This window comes from Procambarus clarkii, chromosome 74 (assembly GCF_040958095.1).
Source record: "Procambarus clarkii isolate CNS0578487 chromosome 74, FALCON_Pclarkii_2.0, whole genome shotgun sequence".
Lineage (NCBI taxonomy): Eukaryota > Metazoa > Arthropoda > Malacostraca > Decapoda > Cambaridae > Procambarus > Procambarus clarkii.
The window spans coordinates 12,421,242-12,442,456 of NC_091223.1; the positions used below are offsets into that span (position 1 = coordinate 12,421,242).

At 42.3% G+C, this 21,215-nt stretch overlaps 1 protein-coding gene across 1 annotated transcript in view; it reads left to right on the forward strand.

The window, feature by feature from the left end:
- The window catches only part of LOC123767315 (uncharacterized), a 311,605-nt gene that overhangs the window by 49,347 nt on the left and 241,043 nt on the right, over positions 1-21,215 (forward strand). The gene's annotated exons all lie outside the window — the stretch shown is intronic.

The following is a 21,215-nucleotide window of genomic DNA, read 5'->3' on the forward strand; positions in this document are numbered from 1 at the left end:
AAAAAGAGATAGAGATTAAATAAAAACCACTACAATATGGACGCTATCTTAGGTAAGTTACCAAGGTTAGTACGCTCCGGTTAAGGAGAAACCCCTTTAAATTTCACGCTCCTCGTGTGAGGTGAACGAACTGCACAATTCTTATTCAAAATAAATCTTGCGTTTGCTTATCCACGATGTCGTTTTGTGCTTTCACACTATGTCTGTTCCTTTCCATTACGTCTGTAAAAGCAGAGCGGCGATACTTTGCTTTCCATTTTATAATATAGTTTATTCAAATGTAATACATTAAGTTACTGATGACCAGACTCATGAAACCTTTTGCCAATAGTTTCAAACGTTCAAAGAAACCGTGAAGGAAAATCTATGTATAGGAAGAATTAAAACAGAATAGAACAGGTAATTATAACTCACACGTTTTACTGAAGGTTGTAATATGTGTTTGGGATGTAAGAGATTGAAATGAACTGTATGGGGGAGATGCCTTAAGGACTTTAAATAAAGCACAGTTGTCAAACGAGAGCCTTTTTATAATATACGTGAAGACTTTGAGGTAAAAAAAAAGGGGGATTATGAATGTATAATATATCTTCCATAATACAAAAAGATTGGAGATTAACAAGTAGTAGAAGCATTATCAAAAGGGAAAGGATTAAAGTGAAAGAAGCGAGTGGGTTTCTTAATGAATGAATGAATGAATGAATGAATGAAGTTATTCTGTAATGTCTGTTCCTCGAGGCTCGGTTCACTATGCTTCGAAATAGGTAATGAAGTTAGTAAGACGACAGGTGGCAATGCCAATTATGAATAATAATGATAAAGGATAATACTAAGTAACGAAGAATTATGAGTTGGAATAGGATATAATTTATGTTTAAAATGGAGGAATTGATGAATGAAGTTTAAATGCTAGCATGATTAGTTTTTTTTGAGTGTGAGAATACTTGGTGTAATATCAAACTATGTTATTTTCACCACGAAAGAGAAAAGCATGGCGGAGGCGAGGCTTAAAAGTATAAAATCGACAGGCATCGATGAGTTTATTCAGAAATAAAATAGACTAAAAAAAATAAATGAAATATGATGAAAAACTGCAACAACAAAGCAAGAGAAGTGATGTTGCGTTTCATGATTTGAAATAAAATTGATTGTATTACATGTTAGAGAACTACTGAATAGAGTTTTTTTGGCTTCATATTTCTTTCGGAGTAAATCATGTACAAAAATTATTTTTGTAATGAATGACGTTTAATATTTTCTGCAGAATGCAAGAACGAGTCAATATACTACTTTTTTCTACGGCGTGATTGGTGTTTATAATATCTATAACATACTTTTCCTATTTCGAAAAAGGTGCAAATAAATTTATTATAGGAATAAAGACTTTTCAAGTTCCGATATATGGAGATGATAAGGTTCCTCTAACAGCATATATTACCAATATATGTTGAACAGCTGAAAGTTATGATTACGAAAATGAGAGATGATTCCTTACGTGAATGTGCAAGAGAAAGAGAGACAAGAAGAGGTCAAGAAAGGAACATATTTAAAGCAATGAAAACCAGGATAAGGCAGAAAAAGGAAGAAAAACGTTAGGAAGGCTAGTGAGGAACAATAGGATTGAAAGTGTTAGGAAGATTAGCCAAGAATGGATGATAAGAACAGTTCTGGAGGTAATAGGAATATAAAGTTAAAAAGAATAAGATTATAAGAGATATGGCTAAAGAATTGAATCAAAGATTGCTAGTTCAATCCAATATCCAGTACAGAAAAGCTGACAGAAAAGCGTGTTATTTTATTTATTTAAACTTTTTAACCAAATACAATAACAAATAAAAAAATGGCATATTCCAACTAAATTTTGTTTAACCAAGTACACGTAAAACAAAAATACAATGATCTAAATCAACAGTGTAGCGAAGGAATTAGACGATGCAGATTTCATTACCTCTCACACACAAACACACAAGAGAAGGCTGCAAAATTCTTGTCTTGGCGGAAAGGACCAGTCGTTCTGAAGCGGAAAGGCGGAAGGTCTGGCCCACCCCACCTTGCGTCTTTCATGTTTGTTGGATAACTCGATTATAGAGAGAAGGAGAGAGAGAGAGAGAGAGAGATGAGGGGGAGAAGGAGAGAGAGAGAGAGAGAGAGAGAGAGAGAGAGAGAGAGAGAGAGAGAGATGAGGGGGAGAAGGAGAGAGAGAGAGAGAGAGAGAGAGAGAGAGAGAGAGAGAGAGAGAGAGAGAGAGAGAGAGAGAGATGAGGGGGAGAAGGAGAGAGAGAGAGATGAGGGGGAGAAGGAGAGAGAGAGAGATGAGGGGGAGAAGGAGAGAGAGAGAGATGAGGGGGAGAAGGAGAGAGAGAGAGATGAGGGGGAGAAGGAGAGAGAGAGAGAGAGAGAGAGAGAGAGAGAGAGAGAGAGAGAGAGAGAGAGAGAGAGAGAGAGAGAGAGAGAGAGAGAGAGACAGAGAGAGAGAGAGTGAGACAGAGACAGAGAGAGAGAGGGAGAGAAATAGATGTTACATACGTATTTTATAACATCGCCTTGTTAAATCAGAAAAAAAACAATAAAATGTTTGTACATTTAAAAAAAAAATTACGTCTTAGACAGAAAAAATAATAAAATCTCAGAGGAATGTTGTGAGAGAAAAGCTTCTCTGATCTCAGTGAGCTGGCATAGACAGATCTTATCTTCGTGGAGAATTGGGCTTACGTAGTACTACAGGATAGTGTGTCTTTGTGTCGATGTCTAGATGCCTGTTTATCAGCTTGTCTCTCGTCACTATCAAAAACGGTGCGGCGAGCATGCATAATGCAAAAGAATATTTTGAGCTGGACGGTTGGGAGAGAACCATGCAGCATCCCTGGGCCACAGATGAATGTCTGGGATGACCTGGGAGGCTGGTTCCATCTCACAAGCCTGTTCTATTGATGCTTTGATATATCACGTTACTGTGAGCTGGTCACTGTGTATGCATAACATAGAATATTATTTAACTGTTGACCAGACCACACACTAGAAATTGAAGGGACGACGACGTTTCGGTCCGTACGGACCGTACGGACCGAAACGGTCCGTCCAGTACGGACCGAAACGTCGTCGTCCCTTCAATTTCTAGTGTGTGGTCTGGTCAACATACTTCAGCCACGTTATTGTGACTCATCGCCTACATATTATTTAACTGTCTTGTAAGTTTGGTTTCCTGTGTGTGTGTGTATGTGTGTGAACTCACCTAGTTGTATTCGCCTAGTTGTGTTTGCGGGGGTTGAGCTCTGGCTCTTTGGTCCCGCCTCTCAACCTAGTTGAGAGGCGGGACACGTGTGTGTGTGTGTGTGTGGGTGTGTGTGTGTGTGTGATATAAGCAACCTCTACAGTGATCATTGCTTGCTTGCTCTTGACACAACAACATCTCTATCCTCATCAACACTAAAGAATATGTTAGCAATAAATATCCGAAGCTAAACATCATTCTGCTCACCTGAACATATAATAATAATAATGTATAATTTTTGGGTTTTAACTTTGTATTCTCTGTATATTTTCTTAAGAATTTATATTCATTCTACTCGATGGTGCCCAAAACGTATCTAATTACTCTAAATATTTTCAAATATTAGCTATAGAACATCGAAGTCTCGTACCATAGACCACATAAATAGCAGCCCGCAGCTCTACCTACTAAGCTTGGCTCTACCTATCAGCTTGGCCAGAAAGACATCCCACTCAGCTATCAGCTTGGCCAGAAAGACATCCCACTCAGCTATCAGCTTGGCCAGAAAGACATCCCACTCAGCTATCAGCTTGGCCAGAAAGACATCCCACTCAGCTATCAGCTTGGCCAGAAAGACATCCCACTCAGCTATCAGCTTGGCCAGAAAGACATCCCACTCAGCTATCAGCTTGGCCAGAAAGACATCCCACTCAGCTATCAGCTTGGCCAGAAAGACATCCCACTCAGCTATCAGCTTGGCCAGAAATGTGTCTTATACAGTAATATTCTGTCCAGAAATGCATTCTACTCAACAGTAAGATTAGTAAAAAACTACATCATAATCTATATCGATAAAAGAAAATGTACGTTTATCTGATCGAGATTGGAAGCCTGATGATTGCAGTTAACCTCACACAATTTTCCATGGTAAAATGTGATTGCATTGCGAGTGTCATGCTGTGGTTTGAGTCGACCGCCCTGCCCCCTCCTTAAGTGGGATTGACTCCTATTGCAACAACCAACGACTTCTACGAATTCTGAAATGTGGGTTGTCGATAGACTGTTTACCAGTACAATTCTCTGTTGCTATCGACTATGAATCGACGTCGATAACGACTATTCAGCAGCACTCGAGCATGTGTTGCCCACTGGGAGGGAGAGAGAAAATGAGAATGTAAGATGGAAGAATGAGAGAGTGAGAAAAGGATAGAGAGAGCAGAGGGAAAATGGAAGGAACTGAAACAGACAGATAACCCCCCAGGCACGGCCTGGTACACCCATATAGTCAGCTATAAGTTGTCCAGAAGACGAACATACCACTAAGCATGAGATATATATATATATATATATATATATTTGGTCATAACTACAATGTACATAGTAAGCTTGACAACACCGTCTCACTACAATATGTGAAAGGCTGGGGTGTTACGCTCACATTCAGGGCAACATTAACACCCCGAACTAGAACCCCGAGTGGCAGTAGAATTAGTTGGCTCCGGGAGAGAGAGAAAGAGAGAGAAAAAAGTGTAAAAACCATTGGGAGATATTTCCAGTCATAATATCCGCTAGGCATCCAAGCGTCCCTCTGAGCAGGTGATATATCCAGGCCTGCTCTTTGAAGGTGGGTGTTTGGAAGGTGGGGGATAGATGTGTGTGAGCATCCTTGCCTCTGTGTGTGTGTGTGTGTGTGTGTGTGTGTGTGTGTGTGTGTGTGTGTGTGTGTGTGTGTGTGATACCCATACGATGGTTCACACTGAAGGGGAACTCCTACACTGAAGCAACTCGAGAAAAAGACACAGGGTTAGATAAAACACCAAGTCAAACGCCGTAGAACATATAAATAGGATATCATCAACAATAAAAAGGTATTCAAATCAACGCACGTGAGACCATTACTAGATTAAGCAGCACCACCCACACAGCAACTTAAAGATATACAGATGTTAGCATCGTGGCTCGTTCCAGAATGCTTCAGATGGGGTAAAAAGAAAAGTTGAAAGAGCTTGATTTAACAACGTTTAAAAAAAATTACAAGTGTGAGAAGAGACATGATAATGACATATTAAATACTTGGAGGGGACTGAGAAAAGAGGGAAAGAGGAAAATTAAAACGAATGCCAATTGAGAAAAGAGTGAGGTTAGTATCTAAAAGCGCAGATTATATCCACACAGATGCAAAAAAGTTTTTTTTTAATTGCAAAAGTAGCAGGAAAATGAGAGGAACTAAACAATCAGGCTTATAAGCCAACTTTATATATTAATTAAAAAGTAGAGATATGAGAGAAAATTAGATTTGCAATCACTCCATTATGGCTAGAAAAGAGGAATCTCAAAGCTAAAGTTTGCCTCTAGTCACAAACAAGAAAATAAACATAGAGTACTCTCTCATTATCACATCTCTCTCTCTCTCTCTCTCTCTCTCTCTCTCTCTCTCTCTCTCTCTCTCTCTCTCTCTCTCTCTCTCTCTCTCTCTCTCTCATTCTTCCTTTCCCTCTCCTTCCTCTTCAGTTCGTCCCAGCGGTGCTTGGAAATTCTCTCAGAGCTTTTTATTTCAACATTATTTTCGGAATAAGTTCTCCTGTTGTCCCCCAGGAGGAGCATGGAGGAGGAAGGGGTGATGCGGGTACCACTAGAGTGGGGGAGAAAGGAGTGAGGGGGGAGCACAAGGAAGCAGGTGAAGGGGGAGGTGTTAGGGGGGGTAGCATGGAGAAAGTAAGGGTCTGACGGAGGTGGGGAATTCGATAAAGGGGTGAAAAAAAGAGGAAGTTGTGTGTTTAGAGGAGGTCATTGGAGAGGCTGTACCATGGAACCAGTGTGGTAGAGGAAGGTGGGTTCCAGACTCATATTCTTCGTCGCTAAAGTCGAGACGCCGGCTCTTACCCCCTCTTTTGCTAAAGAGATTTTTGCTTCAAAAGAATTGCAAATGATATTCGTTTTGAGTGAAAATAAAATGGGGAGGGTTTTTTTCCTTTACATTTTGTGTTGTTATTGTTGATGATGGGGAAGAATGGGGTAGTGGAGAGAGGGTTGAAATGATGGGGGGGGGGGGGGTAGGAACTGTAGCAGGTAAGGTGATATTGGGAGTATTTTTGAGTGCACGGCTTCTTTACGTCTCTGATTTCTCTGTCGACCTGTCACTTTGTTCGTCAAGCATGCTTAAGTTTCTGTCTGATTCCTCTGTATATCTGTCACAGTATTGGATAATTTCATTAATATAATCATTAAATGTTCCAACAATTATTCCATCATTTGCTTTTCTTAATTTTTCTCTATTTTTATAAAATCGTACTTTTGTTCTCAGTCCTCCATCTCTCTCCTCTTGTTAACTCTCTTAATTCCTTAATCTCTTGCTTTGCCAGCGGCACGGTGTTACTTCTCAGTCTTCCTTCAACACCAAGTCACGTAGCTAAACATCCAAGCCATCATCGGAAGATTTTCTGTAATCTGTTTTGCCCGTGTTTCCAATCTCCTATTTTTATCCAGCAGGTTGTAAGGTAATACCTGAAGTGTTTACACGCTGCGGGATTATCCTAGAGGCTCTAGTAGGCACTCGACCTGGAACTGCCAGGGCAGCGACTAACGTAACACTTGTGCTGGCAGTGCCACATTGGGCGAGCTGGCAGTGCCACATTGGGCGTGCTGGCAGTGCCACATTGGGCGTGCTGGCAGTGCCACATTGGGCGAGCTGGCAGTGCCACATTGGGGCGACTAATGACGCCCTCGACCTGGTAGTAACTGACTCTACAGTGTTTCATTGTGTTCGTGCTTGTCATATTCTATTACTGACTGTTCCATTTTCAGTTATATCTTGTTATTTTGTGTTTATTTGTCTTTTTATTCACCAGTTCTCACCTATACTTTCCTAATGTGCTTTAATGTGCGCCACTATGTTCTCTTTTTTTTAATATATTTACTTCTCTTCTTTCTCTCTTATTCATTCTGTTTGGAACAGCTCTTCTCTGTTCTCCTATATTCGCCTGTGGTCTTTATTTCTCTACTGATAAGCTCTTTTCGCACGTCATCTGCTTTTATCTGTTCTTTTCTTCTATTATTCTTGTTTGCATTGTTGTGCAGCTGTCTGCATTGTTCTGCAGTTGTTTGCATTGTTCTATAATTGTCTGCATTGATCTGTTTTGTCTCTTTCATCTTTGACCCGAAGACCGCGAACGCACACACCTATGATACAGGCTGATAATCCATGGTCATTAAATCTAAAACACAGCAGAGGTTTCTAACATCACCATGTGCTTCTAATAATTATTTCAAACCACATGGAACAGATAAAATTTACAAATCCTCTAAAGTTCTGATGAACTGGAATGGTCATTTCAACACTTCAGGTCTGACGCTGACACGGAAAAGCACTCGAGCAACTTGGTGGGTAAAATTTATACCAAAATGTGGAAACTTTCCAACAGTTATCACTTGTTGCGGAAGGTTGAATGGTGGAAAGGAGCCACTAATATTAGGCGCGAGAGGCAGCGTTGTTTCTGGCATCTTATCCTTGAGTAATTAGTGTGATGCTTACTGCAGCATCTTGAGATGATGTTATCTTGAGATGATTTCGGGGCTTTTAGTGTCCCCGCGGCCCGGTCCTCGACCAGGCCTCCACCCCCAGGAAGCAGCCCGTGACAGCTGGCTAACACCAAGGTACCTATTTTACTGCTAGGTAACAGGGGCATAGAGAAACAGAGAGAAGGGAATGAATTCAGGCGATGAGTCACAATAACGTGGCTGAAGTATGTTGACCAGACCACACACTAGAAGTTGAAGGGACGACGACGTTTCGGTCCGTCCTGGACCATTCTCAAGGGAATGAATGATCGACTTGACTATGATCAAGACATAGTCTACTTGATAAGGGTCCAGGACGGACCGAAACGTCGTCGTCTCCTCATTTTATGATGTTTGGTTTAGTCTTCAAGGAAAGAATGACATAGTGAAGAGAACAAATCCACACAAGGGCCGTGACGAGGATTCGAACCTGCGTCCGAGAGCATAGTGAAGAGTATGATGAAACAGACTCTTAACATTACCTCAGTAGTCAACATAACATCACCCTAAAGAGTTGAGACTGACTGAGATATTCTCTTTCTCCTGTTGATTAGTCAATCGACAGGAGAAACTTGAAGCTCCCAAATCACAAATATAATCACTACAGTACACTCAAATACATCCCAGCATGAACTGTATGAATGTATATGTCGGTGTCGATGTATAAGTATGAACTGAACAAACCTTTCAAGAAAGTATGAAGAGAAACAATGAGCTTTGTCATTGACCCAGACTAAAAAAAAAAATACTTTGCCTGTACCGATTCCTCTCTAAAAAAAACAACTTTTTTTTGAAACTTTAGAAGATTTCAGAAGATTTAGAACTTATTTATTTGTATTTACAATATATGATATATCCTACTGATTGGTAAATACGGAAATACGTTGCTGTAGAATTAGCAATAGTAGTTGTTGTTGTAGTTGTAGTAATATTAATAGAAGTATTAGTAGTAGTAATATTAGTAGTAATAGTAGTAGTTACTAACTACTATTAACCACTTGCAATGGTTGGAAGCAATAAACAGATCATGGTGATCATATAACTCTTAAAATTACCATACGGTACAAACTTCCTTTCGGGAGACTCTTATATAATGAAAATTAACATTCCTCTGAAACCCTCGCTTGGAGATTTGCCATTAAATCCAACAAAGCGCGTTGCCATGACTTCCACAAGAGCGTCCTCTAATATAAAGATGGTGAAGCCACAGCGAAGAGCAACGATTGCATTCCATCCCAGCGGCCCGAGAACCAGATTTCTCTTATGCAGAGATTATAGCTTTCGTCTGAGTTTCTCGACAATAAATAAGCTAAAAAGAAAGGTTGAGAGTTTGTTCGTAGCAGCATCCACGACACAAACAGAAGATGACATACTCTCTCTCTCTCTCTCTCTCTCTCTCTCTCTCTCTCTCTCTCTCTCTTTCGTTCTCTCTCTCTCTATTGGATTTCCGAATGTCACAATATTTCCCGCTACAGATTACCTGTCATTTCCAATCTCGAGGATCGCAGCATTGGACTGGGCGCTATGATAAGGACATGATTCATGGTTTATGATAATAATTTTATCTCTGTGTACTGGTGTTATCTATTCAGCGATGCCACTATCTTTATCACCATCATCTTCATCATCATGATGGTCATTATTATCACCCTTGTTCCTTATTTTCTATGGTTCATCAGCTTGAAGATGAATGGGAAATTTCTGGGTCTTGCTCCGGGTGCTGTGGGCCAGCCTGGTGTGTGTGTGTGTGTGTGTGTGTGTGTGTGTGTGTGTGTGTGTGTGTGTGTGTGTGTGTGTGTGTGTAAGACGTCTCTAACTCACTCTCTCTCTCTCTCTCTCTCTCTCTCTCTCTCTCTCTCTCTCTCTCTCTCTCTCTCTCTCTCTCTCTCTCTCTCTCTCCCCCTCTCTCTCCCTCTCTCTTATCACGACTGACATAACACGGCTCACACAAATTGGCAAGATTTCGCACGTGGGAGAGAAGAACGCCAGTAAATAATAAAGTTACAGGCAAGACAGACGAGAGTCCGGAACGAATAAAGCCTATTTTCTCTCTTGCATTACGAGTGCACCAAGAGGAAACTCAACAAGACAGCAGGCAAATTAACAGAAAGACAGACGGTTAGATAAACTGGCGGCAGACATAAGAGACAGTCAAACAGACAGGCAGGTAGACGGAATGACAAACTGGCCCACAGAGAGACAGGGACAGATGGAGCTGACCCTCTTCGCTCTCCTCTTGTGTTGAGTAAATCGCTCGGGAATGCTGTCAATAGGACAGCTTTGTCCTCCGCCGTGTCGTACCATATTGACGGTGACGATGTCGTCGGAGTTGGAGCGTAGACTCGAACCGAGGACCTAATTTCCCTAATGAAAATGAGGTTGTGGGATGAGCCTGAATGTATTCTAGCTATTCGCTGCCTCAAACACCCCCATTTATACTAGCCCTATGAAGGCGATGAGTCACAATAACGTGGCTAAAGTATGTTGACCAGACCACACACTAGAAGGTGAAGGGACGACGACGCTTCGGTCCGTCCTGGACCATTCTCAAGTCGATTGTCCGGAATGGACTTGAGAATGATCCAGGACGGACCGAAACGTCGTCGTCCCTTCACCTTCTAGTGTGTGGTCTGGTCAACATCAGCCACGTTATTGTGACTCATCGCCTGCATAGGTCAATGTAAGAACGAATTACAGGGTCGTATACACCTAGAACATACACCTAATAGCGTTTATACGCGGAGAAGCGAGGTACTCTCTCTATATTATAATCGAATCGAGTGTAATACATCCATTCCTTCTACTTACGTGTTAAATTTAAAACAAAAATATGCGTTGATATTTGTTTGTGAGACGTAAAAATCTGACACTCGTCATCACTACCATTGACACCAAACCAAATGACTTGAATAAACTGGCTGGTTTTTGTTACCAAAGACGAAATGTTTCCAACACTTTCATTGAAGAGATTCAATACCTTCACGAAATGCCTCTAACACTCGACAAAGAAACTCAATCCTCTCCCTACCTTTCCCTAAGTAATTGCAGTCGTAAGTCTTATGTTTGAAGTCGGTAGTAATAATACATAGTTTCGTAATCTAAGTCTTTTTTATGACGAGAGATTCATCATTGTACTCAAACATACTGAGTTTTAATATCACTAAGCCACTGGAATAAGGACGCTTCTATCGATTTAATTTTATTTGCAGTGAATTAAATGCAAGAATAAGATAAATCAGGTGAGAGAGCTTTCAGAGAACCTTTACCAAAACCTGAGATAAAGGAATTACTACATGTGAATTGACCAGACCACACACACTAGAAGGTGAAGGGACGACGACGTGTCGGTCCGTCCTAGACCATTCTTAAGTCGATTCGATTACTACATGTGCAGACGAGGAGTCACAATAACATGGCTGAAATATATTGACCAAACCACACACTAGAAAGTGAAGGGACGACGACGTTTCGGTCCGTCCTGGACCATTCTCAAGTCTATTGTGTTTTCAGATGTTTTACTATAAGTGAACGTTCATCATTCTTCACAATGTTCATCATTCTTCACAACGTCGAACAATGTTCACTCCGTTCATCATTGTTAGCAACATTTAACATCGTTCACAACCCAATATTTTTGTAATAGCGTGACAGTTTGTGAACCTATATTGTTAGTTACATATAACGCTACATACTGGATGTTTTTGCTTAAAGGAATTAATTGTTTATAAGAGGAAAGTTATAATGCTGAGCTCAGCATTAAAGATACAATAAAGAACATTAACTGAAACTAGTTGTATCACTAAGCAAATTTTCCGTTATGCTGGCGTCGAGAAACAAATAATTTGTACACATGTACAGATTTGTATCATGAAGATGACTGGTAAACACTATGAAGATGACTGGTAAACACTATGAAGATGACTGGTAAACACTATGAAGATGACTGGTACACACACACACTATGTATACGACTGCTATTGCAACTTTCGTACACATGGAATGCAGACGGCTGCGGCTCTCGCCAACTAAGTGTTCGGTTACTTCTGAATTTGGATCAGATAACATATTGATTTCCCAGAACACCGATAATATATGCAAAGATTTCTCACACATTATTACTGCTTGATCCCAGCTGCCCTGACGGCACTAGATCTTCAAGAAAATTTGATCTTAAATCACTGAATAAGATTTACATATAGGCTTGATTTGCTTGCCTGATGGCAAGAGTGTCATGATTCACTGTCGCAGTGCCAGAGTGCCATCGTGTCAAGGGATGGTGCCAGCTTTTCGCAGTGTTCAGGTGCCATGTTGCCATAGATTCAAGGGAAGATACTATGTTGTTATAGTGTGAAGACACTGTGGAATATCTACGCCATATTCAAAGGTAGACATTATCTTTTCTTAGGGAATGGAGTAGGAGAAATATATGAGATTCGTGGCGTTGCCAATAAGTCTTGCCATTACATGCAGAATCCAATTTTCAAAGGGTGAGACTGAAATATTCTCTCTCTCCTGTCTCTAATTCTGGCCCACTCTTCTCTCTCTCTCTCTCTCTCTCTCTCTCTCTCTCTCTCTCTCTCCCACTCTCTCTCTCCCACTCTCTCTCTCCCACTCTCTCTCTCTCCCACTCTCTCTCTCTCTCGTCTTGTACTGATCTTAGGGCTAAATTTGACTTGCTGATTGGTCAGTAATAATAACCCTCCAGAGGTGGATAGAACTTAAGGCCAACACAAAACTAAACAAGAATATATCAGACCTTAAAGTAGTCTACAACATCATCGCCTGAGAGATCTAAGGAGTGACTAGTAATGAGGGAAGAAAGAGAGGGACTGGGAGAAAGAGGAAGAGGTAGAGAGAAGAGGGAGAGAGTAGAATGATCAGGTACGGTAAGAGGAGAAGGAAAAAAATCTGGGTAATAGTGAAATAAGAGAAGAAGAAACAGGAAGGAGAGTGACGAATTTAATAAAAGAATGACTAGAAAGCAAAGGTTTAGAGAAAGATGATAAGAAGAGAGAGGAGTAGGAGGCGGAAGAGAATGAAAGTATATATATAACCCAATTTTGGATCTTTCCAAAATATATACTTTCCATTATATATATATAGCAATGTTGTCTCTAATCCCTTCCTCGACTTTTCTAACTTGTGCTAAACACCTTCCTTATGTTATTCCTTCTCATTCTCTCACTTCTGTCTTCTTTCCTGCTTGTACTTCCTAATTACTCCTACCTCTCTTCCTCTCGTTTTATTCAAATCTTCCTTAATCTCACTCGCTCAATATATGCGTTCCACTCTCCCACTTCATTTTCTTCTTTCACAGTCTCTTCTTCTCCTCCCGCGTGGTCTCTCTATATTTCTCTTCGTCTCTCGTCTCTCTCTTCTCCAATTACTCGGTGTTTTCCCGCCCTCCTTTCCTTTCCAATTCACACCACTCCCATCGTTCTTTGGGTCACTTATCTTCTTCACACACTCGCTGATTCTCCTACTTTCTGACTCGCTCACTCGCTGACTCTCTCACTCGCTGACTCTCTCACTCGCTGACTCTCTCACTCGCTGACTCTCTCACTCGCTGACTCTCTCACTCGCTGACTCTCTCACTCGCTGACTCTCTCACTCGCTGACTCTCTCACTCGCTGACTCTCTCACTCGCTGACTCTCTCACTCGCTGACTCTCTCACTCGCTGACTCTCTCACTCGCTGACTCTCTCACCCGCTGACTCTCTCACCCGCTGACTCTCTCACCCGCTGACTCTCTCACTCGCTGACTCTCTCACTCGCTGACTCTCTCACTCGCTGACTCTCTCACTCGCTGACTCTCTCACTCGCTGACTCTCTCACTCGCTGACTCTCTCCCTCGCTAACTCTCTCACTCGCTGACTCTCTCACTCACTGACTCTCTCACTCGCTGACTCTCCCATTCACTGACTCTGTCACTCACTGGCTCTCCCTTCCCTGCCTCTCCTTCCTGCTGCAGGATCTGGCGAAGGAGGAAAGACCATTATACCAGACGCCGAAGGCTGTCTACTAGTCATCCCCGCCCAGTGACAATCTCCTCTACCCTTTACCGCGACACGTGAACAGTAAATGGGAGAGAGAGAGAGAGAGGTGGAGAGACCTCTGATCTACCTAGCTCTGATCTGGTCGACGTATCGTGTCTGTGGCCTCCTTGTTTGACCCCTCAGTGCTGTAGTGTGACCTTGTTTGATCCCTCAGTGCTGTAGTGTGAAAGGAAGGGATCTGGGGGTCGTCTGTCATGGCGTTAGAGTGGCTAACAGTACTCGTCTGTTCTAGATGACTGGGACACAAAGAGTTGCTGGAAATCGTAATACATTAAGTCTGTCACTTTTGGGGGATGTTAGTATGAGGATATTTACTATTAAGGAGAGGAGGTAACATTAAGGTGGCCGCCCTGAGAGGTCGGTTATAAGTACAGGAGTTGAATATGCAGCTCAACTGTGAAAGAAGTTCATTGTTTGTCACATGTTTTACCCTTCACAGTTGACCTCGACCTTCTGAGCCACAAAGTGAGTGACGTGACGTGCCACCATGACCACTAGGCTATGCACACAAACACACACACACACACACACACACACACACACACACACACACACACACACAGTGGTTGACAAATGGAATGCATTAGGAAGTGATGTGATGGAGGCTGACTCCATACACAGTTTCAAGTGTAGATATGATAGAGCCCAATAGGCTCAGGAATCTGTACACCTGTTGATTGACGGTTGAGAGGCGGGACCAAAGAGCCAGAGCTCAACCCCCGCAAACACAACTAGGTGAGTACACACACACACACACACACACACACACACACACACACACACACACACACACACACACACACACCTAAGTTTTGACGACTACGAAAATCGTGATCCTCATTCTCTTAAGGATCTCGACTTGAGAGAATGTATATCACAGATCACAATATAAATTATTTTAACTGAAACCTCTGAAATTGTCCCGTTTGTATCAGCAATATAAATAACAAAGCCCAAATATTGCAAACAGTCCTCCCTAGCTAGAACGAACCTGATCCTCATCAAGTTAAAGCACTTACTGACTCCCCCAAGAAGATCTTGGATCTGATCCTCATCAAATTAAAGCACTTACTGACTGTCCCCCAAGAAGATCTTGGATCTGATCCTCATCAAATTAAAGCACTTACTGACTCCCTCAAGAAGATCTTGGACCTGATCCTCATCAAATTAAAGCACTTACTGACTCCCACCAAGAAGATCTTGGATCTGACCCTCATCAAATTAAAGTACTTACTGACTGTCCCCCAAGAAGATCTTGGATCTGATCCTCATCAAATTAAAGCACTTACTGACTGTCCCCCAAGAAGATCTTGGATCTGATCCTCATCAAATTAAAGCACTTACTGACTGTCCCCCAAGAAGATCTTGGATCTGATCCTCATCAAATTATAGCACTTACTGACTCCCCCAAGAAGATCTTGGACCTGATCCTCATCAAATTAAAGCACTTACTGACTCCCACCAAGAAGATCTTGGACCTGATCCTCATCAAATTAAAGCACTTACTGACTCCCACCAAGAAGATCTTGGACCTGACCCAGGGCAAACACCAGCACGACTCAAAATAGAAAAATTGTCTAGATATATTGTTGCAGAACTGAGGAAAATATCCCTCACACAATTTATTCAACTTTTTCCTCAAAAGTTTGTCTGAGACTCTTTCTTGGTTTCGTATTTTAAAGTTTGCATAATTTTGTGAGGTGAAGGTTCCTGGAGTCGTGCTTGAGGGCTCGCTCTAGAGCTCTCTTAGGGTTACCCCTCACTCGAATAATTGTGTTTACTAGGGTTGAGCTTTAGCTCTTTGGCCCCTTCCTCTCACATTGGTTTTACTGGGTTTTCGCATGTAAAGTAACACATTTATTTTAGATTCTATTCTAGTTGTGTTAGATGAGGGATTGTAGGCGGGGCATGAAGAGCTAGACCTTGATCCTCGTAGACACTGATAAGTAGTGATAGGTAAATACACACCCGCACACACACACACACACACACACATCCTCAGGATGCAGCCAGTAGTTGCTGTCTAACTCCCACGTAACTATTTACTGCTAAGTGAACAGATGCATCAGGAGAAAGACACTCAGCCCATTTGTTTCTACCTCAGCCGGGAATTGAACCAGGGCCCTTAGAACTACGACCCCTGAGCGCTGTGTGTGTGTGTGTGTGTGTGTGTGTGTGTGTGTGTGTGTGTGTGTGTGTGTGTGTGTGTGTGTGTATGTGTGTGTGTGTGTGTTTCATTATTTAAGGTCTCCTAGCTGTGCTTACATATATATTGGGCTTCAGCTCGCCGATCCCGTCTCTCAACTTTTTATTGACAGATATACAGGTTCCGAAACTGAGGAGACAGAGATACGAAACAGGAGAATCTTGGGAGGATATAACAGCATATTCTTAAGGAGAATGACAGTAAACAATGAAGCAATTCTCAAAACTAGAAACAAGGAAAGTAGAAGATATTAATAAAAGACAAAACGAATCACGAAGTTGTCAGAAAGAACTCATTTTGCGCAGCACTTTTAAACAACGGAAATGATTTAAATGAAGTAGTTGAGACCGTCTCCACCGGAGGAGCAAGCAAGCAAGCAATCATGATGCTGAAGATCGTTAATCACCCAGGGTGTTGTTACAATCATTGTGAGACAAGACATGCCAAACCACTCCTACAGGCTCTTATAATCCCTTGAAGCAGGCGTACACAAGGGTGCCAAACGCCTCAATAACACTGTGACAGAGCTATCAGAACCTGCGCAGCAACCCACCCTGAGCATTTCTACACCACCGGGAACCGAAAATGGACAATCATGGAGTCGACTTCAATAAAGACGAAGGTAGGAGAGACGCCAGAGTACCATACCGGTACACGGCAATATAATTAACACACTTCCCAGAACACTCATTTGCATACGACAATCGAAGGAGAGAAGGCAGATGAGGAGTCATAGATGCAGCTGTTCCCTTGCACTGATACTCGCAGAGTCTCCTGTGGGGTTAGTGAGGGCGCTTCACACCACACACACACACACACACACACACACACACACACACACACACACACGAAGGGGTAATAGATGCTGCATTGAGGTTAAACGTCAGGTGTGATAATAATCAATAGGGGAAAAGGAAGCAGAGTTACTGAAAGTGTTTTCTAATGACGCTCCACCTTAAGGTGTATCATGTAAAACATCTACACTCACACACTCACACACACACACTCACACACACACACACACTCACACACACACACACACTCACACACTCACACACACACACTCACACACTCACACACACACACTCACACACTCACACACACACACACACACTCACACACACTCACACACACTCACACACACACACACACTCACACACTCACACACACTCACACACACACTCACACACACACACTCACACACACACACTCACACACACACACACACACACTTCTTATAATTAGAAAGAACTTTTTTTAGTGTCAGAGTGGTTGACAAATGGAATGCATTAGGAAGTGATGTGGTGGAGGCTGACTCCATACACAGTTTCAAGTGTAGATATGATAGAGCCCAATAGGCTCAGGAACCTGTACACCTGTTGATTGACGGTTGAGAGGCGGGACCAAAGAGCCAGAGCTCTACCCCCGCAAGCACAATTAGGTGAGTACAATTAGGTGAGTACACACACACACACATACAGATGACCGATCCAGCAAGTACAACTCTGAGAGTACCCACACACACACACACACACAGATGACCGATCCTGCAAGCACAACTCTGAGAGTACCCACACACACACACACACACAGATGACCGATCCTGCAAGCACAACTCTGAGAGTACCCACACACACATACACACACAGATGACCGATCCAGCAAGCACAACTCTGAGAGTACCCACACACATACACACACAGATGACCGATCCAGCAAGCACAACTCTGAGAGTACCCACACACATACACATACAGATGACCGATCCAGCAAGCACAACTCTGAGAGTACACACACACACACACACTCTTGAACCTAACCATTTAAAAATGTACCAAACGCAGCCACAATAAAAAAACAAATAAATTCCAGAAAATCAGCCATTTCCCAGTGAACAGGTCTGCCGCATTCTGATTACCTTCATATAACCCAATATTTTTAGTTTTAGTTTTTCTTAGCCCCTAGTATCGGTGAGCCTTTTATAACTTGCTTTGTTCATATTGTTATTCTAGTCGAGGTGGCAGGGGGGGCTTTAGAAGGTAAGGAAAGGTAAGAAAGTTAAGGTAAGACAGTCTCCCTTACCTCATAGCCTTCCCTAAACTCTTCCCTTCCCCTTTCCACCGCTCGGCGAGCAGCAATGTTCGGGGCATAATAATGACGTTCCTCTGCAACTTTCAGGTTGAGGGAATATGTAAAGGGGAGTGTATTTAAGAGTTTGATAACGTCAGGGAGTGTATCTAAGAATCTGGTAACGTCAGGGAGTGTATCTAAGAATCTGGTAACGTCAGGGAGTGTATCTAAGAGTCTGGTAACGTCAGGGAGTGTATCTAAGAGTCTGGTAACGTCAGGGAGTGTATCTAAGAGTCTGGTAACGTCAAGGAGTGTATCTAAGAGCCTGGTAACGTCTGGGAGTGTATCTAAGAGTCTGGTAACGTCAGGGAGTGTATCTAAGAGTCTGATAACGTCAGGGAGTGTATCTAGGAGTCTGGTAACGTCAGGGAGTGTATCTAAGAGTCTGGTAACGTCAGGGGAGTGTATCTAAAAGTCTGATAACGTCAGAGAGTGTTCCTGAAACACATTGGCTTTCCTAAGACACTTGTCTAGCTCTTGTTATGATCGCCTGCGTGATGTGCAAGTCTTCCTTCCTCATATTCCTCTTCCTTCATTCCTTCCTTCCTCATGTTATAGGAGCTGCCTCGTATGGGCCAATAGACCTTCTGCAGTTACCTTGTTCTTAGGTTCTTATGTTCTTATATATGTTCGCAAGGGAGCAAACTTTAGCTCCTCGTGTTGCTGCTCTCTGATTCCTGCCATCAGTGGACGCAACACACAACCCTCCCTGCACATACACCATGAAAACATACGACCAGAGCAACCGAACCTGTTCTAGCATTAAGTCACAAACCTAAACCCCTTGTATAACTAAACCCCAGCGTAAGTAAACCTAAGCATAATGAACCTTTTATTAAACCTACACATTAACTCCGGTTTTTTCGCATCTACTCGAGGAGTCCCTCTGTCTGTTTACAAAGTAAATCAAGAGAAATATTGTCTAAACGTTAAGTCTGTGTGTGTTTACTAGTTGTGTTTACTAGTTGTGTTTTTACGGGGGTTGAGCTTTGCTCTTTCGGCCCGCCTCTCAACTGTCAATCAACTGTTTACTAACTACTTTTTTTCTTTTTTTTCCACACCACACATACACACACTTCTCAGGAAGCCGCCCGTGACAGCTGACTAACTCCCAGGTACCTGTTTACTGCTAGGTAACAGGGGCATTCAGGGTGAAAGAAACTTTGCCCATTTGTTTCTGCCTCGTGCGGGAATCGAACCAGCGCCACAGAATTACGAGTCCTGCACGCTATCCACCAGGCTACGAGGCCCCATGTGTGTGTGTGGGGGGGGGGGGAGGGGAAGAAGGGGTTTTCATGCCATTGCTGCATGCTCAAGAGGTTATATTTAGAATGTATATGGGATTCAGATGTTTGTATTTCGGTGTTACTCTCGGTTTTCAAAGAATTTTTTGTGGTGACGAGATTTTCACCCCCGTATTGTCTTGATGCAAGTAAGAGAAAGTCACACACACACAATCGACTTGAGAATGGTCCAGGACGGACCGAAACGTCGTCTTCCCTTCACTTTCTAGCGTGTGGTCTGGTCAACATAAGAGAAAATCGTTTGTTTCACCAGGTCTCTTCAGCTCGAGTATGTGCTTGAGTCATGAGCTTGACTGGTCATAACTCAAGCTTGACTGGTCATGACTCAAGCTTGACTGGTCATGACTTGCATTGGTATGTGCCATAAGTCATGAGCTTATCAGTAGGAGGGCTTGAGCCCACCTACTGATAAGGTTCACATATTTCTCTCTTTTGTAGTTATTTCTCTGGCTCCTGCTTTCAAGAATTTGTAAAATATTTCTTTCTCTTTATGTATTTACAAGAAAAGAGTAATTTTTTCCTTCACTTAGCAGAGAAGAGAGGAGTATTTGACTTACATTTAGTACAGAACAGGGTGGTGTTTGGCCTATATATAGAGGAAAAGTGTTTTACAATCATTTAGAAGAGAAAAAGGCGGCGTTTTACTTTCATTTATCGCAGAAAAGGATGGTGTTTTACGCCTCATTTTATCTAGCCAGAACCTCAATGTCTCACTAACATAATTAGTTAATAACGCCACCCTTTCTTTCTGCTGATAAAACTCCATCGACCTGCTGCGAGATACCTTCTTCAAAACCAAATTCTCCCTCTTCTCTGTCGCTGACATATTGTTACGGAGGTGAACAAGAGAGGTGGCATAGCGTTCAACATTATGAGTGTGACATAGCCAAAGTGTGGTATAACCTCTCGTCACTCCCAAGCATTAAATCATAACCAAATCTTGGAGTGAATTCAGAGAGTAAATATTCTCCCGTCGACGATTTTCCATGCTTCAGTTTATACAAGAACTTTTAAACTAACGCAGAGACGGCTGTGCTAAGAGGATAAAATTACACACATCAGAAAGAAAGAAATCTAGTCCATTTCAACATTTAGGATAATTTCGACTCCGACGTGAATACTTAGCGACTCCGAGCACTCCCCCCCTAAAAAATCACACGAAACTCGTATAATCTTCCGTCTCGTTTAGACATCTTTAAATAGCATCAAACGACAGGTGTGTTAATCACCCTCTTCCTCCACTCTCGTGGACACACACCGTAGGGATGAACTACATCCTCCGTCCCTAACTGGATACCGGAGCGATCAAGCCAATTTAGACTTAAAGACCTCACAGCTGTACACTTGTTAATCAATATATGAACCTACATCGTACGCAATAGAACATAGATCATACGTAATAGAACATAGCTCATGCGTAATAGAACATAGATCGTGCGCAATAGAACGTAGATTGTGTGTGTTCGTGCTATCACGCACGAACGAGCATAATTTTCATATACACGCACATACAGTAAGTACACTTACATACGCACGTGTACTGACCTTACATATATCTGCATGTTACGATCTCCATGTGCTGGACCCTTAACTATGAATGACACCGCCCCTTTGTGTAATGTTTATGTTAGAACCTTTGTATAGGGTTCCCTCTCCTGCTTCCTGTCCCTGGATAGGCCTCTCTTCCTTTTCCTCTTCCGGAGAGAGAGAGAGAGAGAGAGAGAGAGAGAGAGAGAGAGAGAGAGAGAGAT